Raw genomic sequence first — 11,236 nt, forward strand, 5'->3', positions numbered from 1 at the left:
CTTGGATGAGAATGAGATACCAAGATCTTATGAAGAAGCTATGAAGCACAAGGTTTGGAGAGATTCAGTAGGAGATGAAAGGGATGCAATGATCAGGAATGATACTTGGTATGAGAGTGAGTTACCTAAAGGGAAGAAGGCAGTTTCAAGCAGATGGATCTTCACCATCAAGTATCTTGCAAATGGGGAGATAGATAGGCGCAAGACTAGGCTAGTTGCAAGAGGATTTACACAGACTTATGGGGAAGATTACATTGATACTTTTGCACCAGTGGCCAAGCTTCACACAATTCGAATTGTGTTATCCATTGCAACAAACTTGGAGTGGGATTTGTGGCAAATGGATGTGAAGAATGCTTTCTTGCAAGGTGAACTTGAAGATGAAGTATACATGCATCCACCTCCTGGTCTTGAGCATCTAGTAAAGCCAGGGAATGTTTTGAGATTGAAAAAAGCAATATATGGGTTGAAGCAGTCACCTAGAGCTTGGTACAGGAAGCTGAGTACAACACTCAATGGGAGAGGCTTTAGGAAGTCTGAACTAGATCACACTCTCTTCACCTTGACAGGACCTTCAGGGAGCATTGTGATTCTAGTATATGTGGATGATTTGATTATCACAGGAAGTGATAAGGCAGGGATTCAGGCCACTAAGGAGTTTCTCAAATCTGTGTTTGACATCAAGGATTTGGGAGAGATGAAGTATTTTCTGGGCATTGAGATATGCAGATCAAAGGAGGGTTTGTTTATGTCTCAAAGGAAGTATACTATGGATATGTTGAAGGAGACTGATGTGCTTGGAGGAAAGATAGCCAAGACACCTCTCGAGGAGGGATATAAGGTTCTGCGTGAGGGGGAGGTTGAAGAGAAGCAGCTGTTTGAGGATCCTAAGCTATACAGGAAGATGGTTGGCAAGCTGATCTACTTGACCATCACTAGGCCAGATATATGCTTTGCGGTGAATCAAGTGAGTCAACATATGCAGGCGCCAAAGGTCCATCATTGGAAGATGGTTGATAGGATACTGAGGTATTTGAGTGGCACGTCTGGTCAAGGAGTTTGGATGGGTTGTAATGGCAGTACAGAAGTGGTTGGATATTGTGATGCTGATTGGGCAGGAGATAGAGTGGACAGGAGATCAACTACTGGGTATTGTACATTCATTGGAGGGAACTTGGTCACTTGGAAGAGTAAGAAGCAGAAGGTTATCTCCTGTTCAAGTGCTGAAGCTGAGTATAGAGCCATGTTGAAGCTGACAAACGAGTTGGTGTGGATCAAGGGGATCTTAAAGCATTTGGAGATTGAGCAGAGTACTCCTATGACAATGCATTGTGACAATCAAGCAGCTATCCACATTGCTTCTAACTCAGTCTTTCATGAGAGGACGAAGCATATAGAAGTTGATTGCCACAAGGTGAGGCAGATGATTATACTTGGAGTGATATTGCCATGTTATACAAGAAGTGAAGATCAGCTTGCAGATGTGTTTACTAAAGCAGCGAGATTAAAGACAATGGAGTCCATACTATCAAGACTTGGACTCATTGATCTTACTCCTAGGAGCTGAGCCCCTCAACCATGGAGTCTCCACTCTTTTTCCCTCATCAAGGTTTTATCCCATTGGGTTTTCTTTGATGAGGTTTTTAATGAGGGAGGTCTTCATGGTTTCCAAGCTTGACTTGTTCTACATGGTCAAGCTTGAGGGGGAGTGTTGAGATGAAGACCAAAGAGGCTGAGACAGTAACTTTAGAGTTTTACTGTGGTAACTTTCTTTTAACCACAGTAACTACTTGGGGAAGTTATCTGATGGGATGAGGAGGTAACTTAATGAGGAGAAGAGAGGAAATTCGACCTAAGAGGATAAGGAAGGATAAGGGAGCACTTTGACAGCCTGTATGATGCTGGAAAGGAGAGGATGCTTTTTACTAGTGCAAGCATGTGAGAAAGCACAGCCAAGTGATTCAAAAGGAGTTCCAACCTGTCCATTGACTCCACATGCTTATACATTTCGAAAACCCTTGTTGCTCTCTCTATTAATACTTGTAAACCTCATCAGTTATTAATTAATGGAGTTTTGAGTCTATCTCTCTCTAGAATCTCTCTATTCTCTCTAAACTTTACTCTAATCTTCTCTGATTATTATTAAACACACTCTAAAACACAAAAGTGTTTAAAGGTGGCAGTTACTTTCAAGGGGAGTAACTATTTGGTGTGGTCTCGGATGGTGAGAACCACAGTGGGAAGTAAGGGTTTGTGGAAGCATCTTACGGATGGTGAAGCTCCACAGCTCATTACTCAGGGAGAAGACTCGGAAGAGGTCTCAAATGAAACGGCCGTAGAGAAGTGGCAGCGAGAAGACATGCTTGTGATGTCCGTTCTTCATGCCTCTCTAGAGCCGGCGATCCTAGAGGCTTACAGCTATTGTGAGTCAGCTAAGGAGCTATGGGACACCTTGAAGAAGGTGTATGGGAATGTTTCAAACCTTCACCGAGTGTTTGAAGTAAAGAAAGCCATAAACGGCTTGGTACAAGATGACATGGAATTCACCAAGCATTTGGGGAGGTTCCGGTCCTTATGGTCAGAGCTAGAGATGCTGAGGCCAAGCACAACCGATCCAGAGCTGCTTAATGAGAGGAGGGAGCAGGATAAGGTCTTTGGACTATTGCTTACCTTGAATCCGGCTTACAACTCACTGATTAAACACATGTTGAGGGCGGATAAGCTACCAGACCTTGAGGAGGTGTGCTCTCAAATTCAGAAGGAGCAGGGGTCTATTGGATTGTTTGGAAGCAAAGGGGAGATGTCACTTGCAAATAAGGCTGCGCAAGTCAACTCTGATGAAGCTCCTCAAGCAAACAAGGCCGGTTACAACAAGTTTGAAGACAGGAAGTTCAATGGGAGCTGTGATCATTGCAAGAAGCATGGTCACAAGAAGAGCCAGTGCTGGATACTCCACCCCCATCTAAAGCCGGCCAAGTTCTTGAAGGAGAGGGATGCCAGGGCAAATGTGAGTGAAGGATCAAGCGGTGCTGGTACCTCAGGAAAGAGCAATGATGAAGGAGGAAGGGAGAGTGATGGCAGGTCATTGGTGGCATATGCAGGCAATCCAAATCACCGAGGAGGGGAGCAAGACTACATTAGGAGATCAGACATTGACTCCCTCATCAAGATGCTTAAGGAAAACGGTAACACTTATGGTTATTCCTTTGGTGCATCAATGATAGTTAAGAATGATGATAATAGTCTTGAGAAGCATGGAATTACTAGTCTTGCTAGGACTGATCACTCTCTCAAGTCATCTAGTACACTTTGTCTTATGGCTAATAACATGACTAAAGCATTAGTAGTTGATTCTGGTGAATCTCATCACATGATTAGTATACACTTTTGTGTATTAGAGTGTGTTTAAGAACAATCAGATTGTTTTGTGTAAGATTAAAGAGATTAAGAGAATAAGTAGAGAGAGAATAGAGAGAATACTCAAAACTCCATTAATTGATTTAATGTCTCAGATACAAGTTATATATGAAGAGATAAGACTAATACAAAGGGGATTTCGAAATGAGACTCAAAGCATGTGTAGTCAAAGCTAGCTGGCCATTCTGGTTTGAAATACTTGGCTGAGAGGCTTCACATGCTTGGACAGGCTGTAAAGGTGCTTTACCTTTCCAGCTATGACCAGACCTTATCCAAACACCTCCTCCCTTATCCAGACTCCTCTTGGGCGTGATTCTCTTTACCAAAAGGATCCAAGGTAACTTCCCAAGCCTTTAACTTAGTTACCACAGTAAAACTAAAGTTACTGTGGTAAATCCCCAAAGTTATTATCACCTCTTCTCAACATTTACTTCCTGATCTCCATCTTAACACTCCCCCTCAAGCTTGACCATGTGAAACAAGTCAAGCTTGGATTGCCATGAGATCTTCCCTCATTAAAAACCTCATCAAAGAAAACCCAATGGGATAAAACTTTGATGAGGGAAAAAGAGTGGAGATCTCATGACGAGGGGATCAGCTCCTGGGAGTAAGATCAATGAGTCCAAGCCTGGATAGTATGGACTCCATTGTCTTTAATCTCGCTGCCTTAGTAAACACATCTGCAAGCTGGTCTTCACTTCTTGTATAACATGGCAGTATCACTCCTAGGATAATCATCTGCCTCACCTTGTGGCAATCAACTTCTATATGCTTTGTCCTCTCATGAAAGACTGAGTTAGAAGCAATGTGAATAGCTGCTTGATTGTCACAGTGCATTATCATAGGAGTACTCTGCTCAATCTCCAGATGCTTCAAGATACCCTTGATCCATACCAACTCGTTTGTCAGCTTCAACATAGCTCTATACTCAGCCTCTGCACTTGAACAGGAGATGACCTTCTGCTTCTTACTCTTCCAAGTAACCAGGTTCCCTCCAATGAATGTACAATAGCCAGTAGTTGATCTCCTGTCCACTCTATCTCCTGCCCAATCAGCATCACAATAGCCCACAACTTCTGTACTGCCATTGCAACCCATCCAAACTCCTTGTCCATGCGAGCCACTCAAATACCTCAGTATCCTATCAACCATCTTCCAGTGATGTACCTTTGGAGCCTGCATATGCTGGCTCACTTGATTCACAGCAAAGCATATATCAGGTCTGGTGATAGTCAAGTAGATCAGCTTACCCACCATCCTCCTATACAGCTTAGCATCCTCAAACAACTGGTTTTCTTCAACCTCCCCCTCACGCAAGACCTTATACCCTTCCTCAAGAGGTGTCTTAGCTATCTTTCCTCCAAGCACACCAGTCTCCTTCAGCATATCCATAGTATACTTCCTTTGAGACATAAACAAACCCTCCTTAGATCTGCATATCTCAATCCCCAAAAAATACTTCATTTCTCCCAAGTCTTTAATATCGAACACAGACTTGAGAAACTCTTTGGTGGCTTTAATCCCAGCCTTATCACTCCCTGTGATAATCAAATCATCCACATACACTAAAACCACTATGATCCCTGATGGTCCGACCAGTGTGAAGAGTGTATGATCTAGTTCAGACTTCCTGAACCCTCTCCCATTAAGAGTTGTACTAAGCTTTCTGTACCAAGCTCTAGGAGACTGCTTCAGCCCATATATAGCCTTCTTCAATCTCAAAACATTTCCTGGCTTCACTAGATGCTCAAGACCAGGAGGGGGAAGCATATATACCTCATCTTCTAGCTCACCTTGTAAGAAAGCATTCTTCACATCCATCTGCCACAAATCCCACTCCAAGTTTGTTGCAATGGACAACACAATCCGAACTGTGTGCAGCTTAGCTACTGGTGCAAAGGTATCAATGTAATCCTCTCCATAGGTCTGTGTAAATCCTCTTGCAACCAATCTGGTCTTCTTCCTATCAATCTGTCCATTTGCTAGATACTTGATTGTGAAGATCCATCTACTAGATACAGCCTTCTTTCCCTTAGGCAGCTCACTCTCATACCATGTATCATTCTTGATCATAGCACCTGCTTCAGCTCCCACTGACTCTTTCCATTCCTTGTCTAACATAGCTTCTTCATAAGTCCTTGGTACATAACTCTCATCCAGACTGATCATAAAGGCATAATGCTCCTCTGGAAACTCAGCAAAGGAACACACGGCTTGAGAAGGATGCTCCACAGCCTGGGCATTGTAGTACACTCTCGTGTTTACCCAGTTGGAAGGATCCCTCTTTATCCTTGTGCTCCTCCTCAAAGCTTGAACCTGATCTTCAGTTTGCACACTAGGCTGCTCCACTTGCTCTTCTTCTGAACTGGCCGGTCCAACTTGTTCTTCTCCACTAGACTGAACCTCATCCACTTCTCCACTAGACTGACCCTCATCCACTTCTCCACTAGACTGAACATTGTTCTCAACTTCTTGTGATATATCTTGATCATGAAGACCTGAATCCTCTTGGTTTTGCTCTTGCTCACCAGATTCAGTTCCATTCCCCCTCTCATGATCAAGAGGAGTTGTTCTTCCAGCTCCACCCGTCTGATTGGAAGGCTCTCTCCTGCCTGGTTCTTGATCCTGGGACAACCCTATCCCGAGCTTCTCCAACAACACTCTCAGTATTGTTGCCTTATCAGATGGAGCTTGAGACAAATCCTTCAGATTTTCCCACTCCTTTTCTTCATAATAACCTTTTGTTTCAACAAACTTCACTTCTCTAGATACCATCACTCTCCTTGCTTCAGGATCATAGCACTTGTACCCCTTCTGAGTGATAGAGTAACCAATGAACATAGCCTTAGTACTCTTTGCATCCAGCTTGTTTCTCTGCTGTCCTGGAACCATGACATAGCACACACACCCAAAGACACGTAGGTGATCAATGACAGGTTTGCTCTTGTTCAACACTTCAAATGGAGACAGATTCTTCAATATCTTGGTTGGAACCCGGTTGATGAGATAGCAAGCAGTCTGCACAGCATCACTCCAAAAACGTTTTGGGACATTTGCATGAAACATCATTGATCTAGCCACCTCCATCAAGTGCCTGTTCTTCCTCTCAGCTACACCATTCTGCTGTGGTGTATAAGGACAGCTAGTCTGATGCACAATCCCATGCTTGGCTAGATGACTCTTGAAGGCATTGCTGATGTATTCACCTCCATTATCTGATCTCAGTACCTTCACAGTAGCATTGTATTGATTAGATACATATGCTTGGAAGTTCATAAATGCTTCTAGCACCCTATCTTTAGATGGAAGCAATGTAAGCCAAGTATACTTAGACTTCTCATCAATGAATGTCACAAAGTACTTCTGGCTATCTCTAGACAAACAAGGAGCAGTCCACACATCTGAATGAACTAGATCAAAGCAATGCTCATAAGTAGTTTCTGATGTTGGAAAAACAGTCCTACAATGCTTTCCTAATATGCATGCTTCACATTCCAAGTGATTAAATGACATATTAGGAATTATCAATTCAATAGCATGAGCATGAGGATGTCCCAATCTAGCATGCCAAGTAATACTATCAATCTTCTCATAAGTACTACTCAAACACATAGAATCGAAGGGTTTAGAGATCTTAGCCAATTGGAGCTGGTATAGATTATTCTTGCTGTCTCCTCTCCCAATGACCCTTCCAGTCTTCAAATCTTGGAACTCAACATCATCTGGCCTGAATACTACTTGACAGCCAAGATCAATCGTGGCTTTCCTCACAGATAGTAGATTTGAAGCAAACTGTGGCATGTAGAAAGCATCTGAGTCTTTATCAAATAGTTTGAGCTTTCCAACTCCTTCTATTGGAATCCTATCACCATTAGCTATCATCACACCCCCAGTAGCTTTCTTTACATCACTCATTAAGCTTCTGTCACTAATCATGTGATGACTTGCTCCAGAATCAACAATGATGGGTTTGTTGGATGTGGATGCTTTGGCAGGAGCACCTTGTCTCCGGGTCGTAGCCAAAGCATACACATACTTGACAAACTCATCCCATTCCTCCTTTGTGACAGGCTCATCCGCTCCTTTGGTCTCTAGCTTCCTCATAACCCCACTGCTCTCTACAGATTCTCCAATGTAAGCTGAGTAGAAACATTCTCCTACTTGCATATCCTTCCTCCATAATCTGCTCATCATGACCCACATCTTAGAAAGTTTTCTCAACTTTCCCTTCTTGCAGCTTGTGCCTCTCTTCCATCTATCTGGCTTCTTGTTTATCTCCCACACATCACAAATGTGTTCAACCAGCTCACATATCTCTCCCATAAGAAAGCCAAAGATCACATCTTGCTTCCTCCTTCCTGTATGAGTTTTCACCATACCCAACTCTGATTCTACTTCTCTCAGCCTCCCCACAAGCTGATACAACTCGTCCTTCCCTTGTCTTAGACTATAGATCACGCCCTTGGCTTCATGAACCTCCAACCTTGCTGTCTGACCTTCTTCAGCAGCTACCTCCTTTAAAGGTTCTACCTTTACTTGAATCTCCTTCAAACTTGCTGTCTGATCTTTCTCAGCAGCTCTCACCTTTAAAGGCTCTTCCTTTACATGATTACTCCAAATCCCACAGCTTTCCAAAGCTGTCTCTACCCAACCTGACCAGATCCACTCGTTTTCTCTCCCTTTCTTCACTTGATAACTTGATCTTGTCTTCATCTCTCTGCTCACGTTTGACTCCATCAGATGTCCTCAATAAAACCCAGCAAATGAAGAACAGAGCTCAAAACCACCAAGAACACTCAAGAACATCAAGAACAGCTCAAGAACACAAAACCAGATCTTTAAGAACATGAATAACACACTTCCACCCTTTTAGTAACCTGGCTCTGATACCATATACACTTTTGTGTATTAGAGTGTGTTTAAGAACAATCAGATTGTTTTGTGTAAGATTAAAGAGATTAAGAGAATAAGTAGAGAGAGAATAGAGAGAATACTCAAAACTCCATTAATTGATTTAATGTCTCAGATACAAGTTATATATGAAGAGATAAGACTAATACAAAGGGGATTTCGAAATGAGACTCAAAGCATGTGTAGTCAAAGCTAGCTGGCCATTCTGGTTTGAAATACTTGGCTGAGAGGCTTCACATGCTTGGACAGGCTGTAAAGGTGCTTTACCTTTCCAGCTATGACCAGACCTTATCCAAACACCTCCTCCCTTATCCAGACTCCTCTTGGGCGTGATTCTCTTTACCAAAAGGATCCAAGGTAACTTCCCAAGCCTTTAACTTAGTTACCACAGTAAAACTAAAGTTACTGTGGTAAATCCCCAAAGTTATTATCACCTCTTCTCAACATTTACTTCCTGATCTCCATCTTAACAATTAGTGATACTAGTTTGATTAAAGATATTGAACCTGCTAATGGACATGTGATGATTGCAAATGGAGATAAGATTCCTATTAGAGGAATAGGAAACTTAAAACTATTTAATAAACATACTAGAGCATTCTATATGCCAGAATTCACATCAAACTTACTATCAGTAAAGAAATGTACTACTGATCTTCATTGCAATGTTATCTTTAGTCCTAATGATGTGAAGTTTCAGGATATTGAGAGCAGCCAGTTGATTGGAAAAGGAGTTACTAAAGGGGATCTTTACATGCTTGAAGAATTAGCTCCTGTTTCTGAATCAAGCTGTTTATTTACTACTACTTCAAATTTGAATAAGAATGCTTTGTGGCATGCTAGACTAGGACATCCTCATAGTAGAGCCTTGAATTTAATGTTGCCAGGTGTTAATTTTGAGAATAAAGACTGTGAAGCTTGCATTTTAGGCAAACATTGTAAAACTGTGTTTCAAAGGTCATCTACTGTTTATGAAAAATGCTTTGATTTGATTCATTCTGATGTATGGACTGCACCTTGTTTATCTAGGGAGAATCATAAGTATTTTGTCACATTCATTGATGAAAAATCCAAATACACCTGGTTAACCTTAATCCCATCTAAAGATAGAGTTCTTGATGCATTTAAAAACTTTCAAGCTTATGTGACTAACCATTATCATGCTAAGATTAAAATTTTTAGATCAGATAATGGAGGAGAATACACTAGCCATGCATTCAAGTATCATCTAGCTCATCATGGGATTCTTCATCAAACAAGCTGTCCTTACACACCTCAACAGAATGGTGTGGCTGAGAGGAAGAATCGACATCTCATGGAGACTGCTCGGTCATTAATGTTTCAAGCAAATGTTCCCAAAAGGTTTTGGAGTGATGCTGTGGCCACCGCTTGCTACTTGATCAACCGGACACCTACAAAAATCCTTGAAGATCAGGCACCATTTGAGGTCTTGAATAAACACAAGCCGTCAGTAGAACACTTGAGAGTCTTTGGGTGTTTGTGCTATGTGTTGATTCCGGGACAGATGAGGAGCAAGTTGGAAGCAAGGAGTACAAAGGCTGTATTCATAGGCTACTCTACAACACAGAAGGGATACAAATGCTATGATCCAGAAGGAAGAAAAGTTCTAGTATCAAGGGATGTGAAGTTTGTAGAAGAAAGAGGATACTATGAAGAAAAGAACCAAGAAGACTTGAAAGATCTAACCTCAGATAAGGCTGGGGTGTTAAGGATTATCCTAGAGGGGCTAGGAATCAAGATGTCCCAGGATCAGAACTCTGGTCAAAGGGAACAACATGGAGACTCTCACCATGATTGTGAGGGGGGAAATGAGCCTGAAGTTCAAGAAAGTGGCCAAGAAGGAGCCGGCTTGAATGAGGAAGGGTTGGAGACAAGTTTAGGCCAAGATGGAGCCGGCTTGAATCAGGAACAAAGGGAGATAAGTTCAGGCTCTCACAATCAAGGTGAGCAGGAACAAAGAGAAGTAGACGCATCAGTTGAGGATGTAGAAGAAGAAGAAGAAGAACCAGATGCTCAAGAGCAAGCCGTGAGAGTTCAACAACCAGAATTGAGGAGAAGCACAAGAGTGAGGAAGGATCCTTCCTCTTGGGTAAACACGAGAGTGTACTACAATGCCCAAGCAGTGGAGCATCCTTCTCAAGCTGTGTGCTCCTTTGCTCAATATCCTAAAGCACATTGCGCATTTATGGTAAATCTGGATGAGGGTTATATCCCAAGAAGCTATGAAGAGGCAATACAAGACAAGGAGTGGAAGGAATCAGTTGGAGCTGAGGCAGGAGCTATGATCAAGAATGATACATGGTATGAGAGTGAGTTACCTAAAGGGAAGAAGGCTGTGACTAGTAGATGGATATTCACAATCAAGTATAAGGCTGATGGTCAGGTTGAGAGGAAGAAGTCAAGACTGGTTGCAAGAGGCTTTACTCAAACATATGGAGAAGATTACATTGAGACCTTTGCACCAGTGGCTAAGCTACACACAATCCGAATTGTATTAAGCTTGGCTGTGAATCTTGGATGGGGCTTATGGCAAATGGATGTGAAGAATGCATTTCTACAAGGAGAGCTTGAGGATGAAGTGTATATGCATCCACCTCCGGGCTTGGAACACTTAGTAAAGAAAGGGAATGTGTTGAGACTGAAGAAAGCTATCTATGGGCTGAAGCAATCACCAAGAGCTTGGTATAACAAGCTGAGCACAACTCTTAATGGCCGAGGCTTCAAGAAGTCTGAGCTAGATCACACTCTCTTCACTCTAACTACTCCCTCAGGTATGATTGCACTTCTTGTGTATGTTGATGATATCATTATCACAGGGAGTGATAAGGAAGGTATCATAGCAACCAAGGAGTTCCTTAAATCCATGTTTGATATTAAAGACTTGGGA

Source organism: Brassica napus, unplaced genomic scaffold, assembly GCF_020379485.1.
Source record: "Brassica napus cultivar Da-Ae unplaced genomic scaffold, Da-Ae ScsIHWf_1503;HRSCAF=2099, whole genome shotgun sequence".
Taxonomy (NCBI): domain Eukaryota; kingdom Viridiplantae; phylum Streptophyta; class Magnoliopsida; order Brassicales; family Brassicaceae; genus Brassica; species Brassica napus.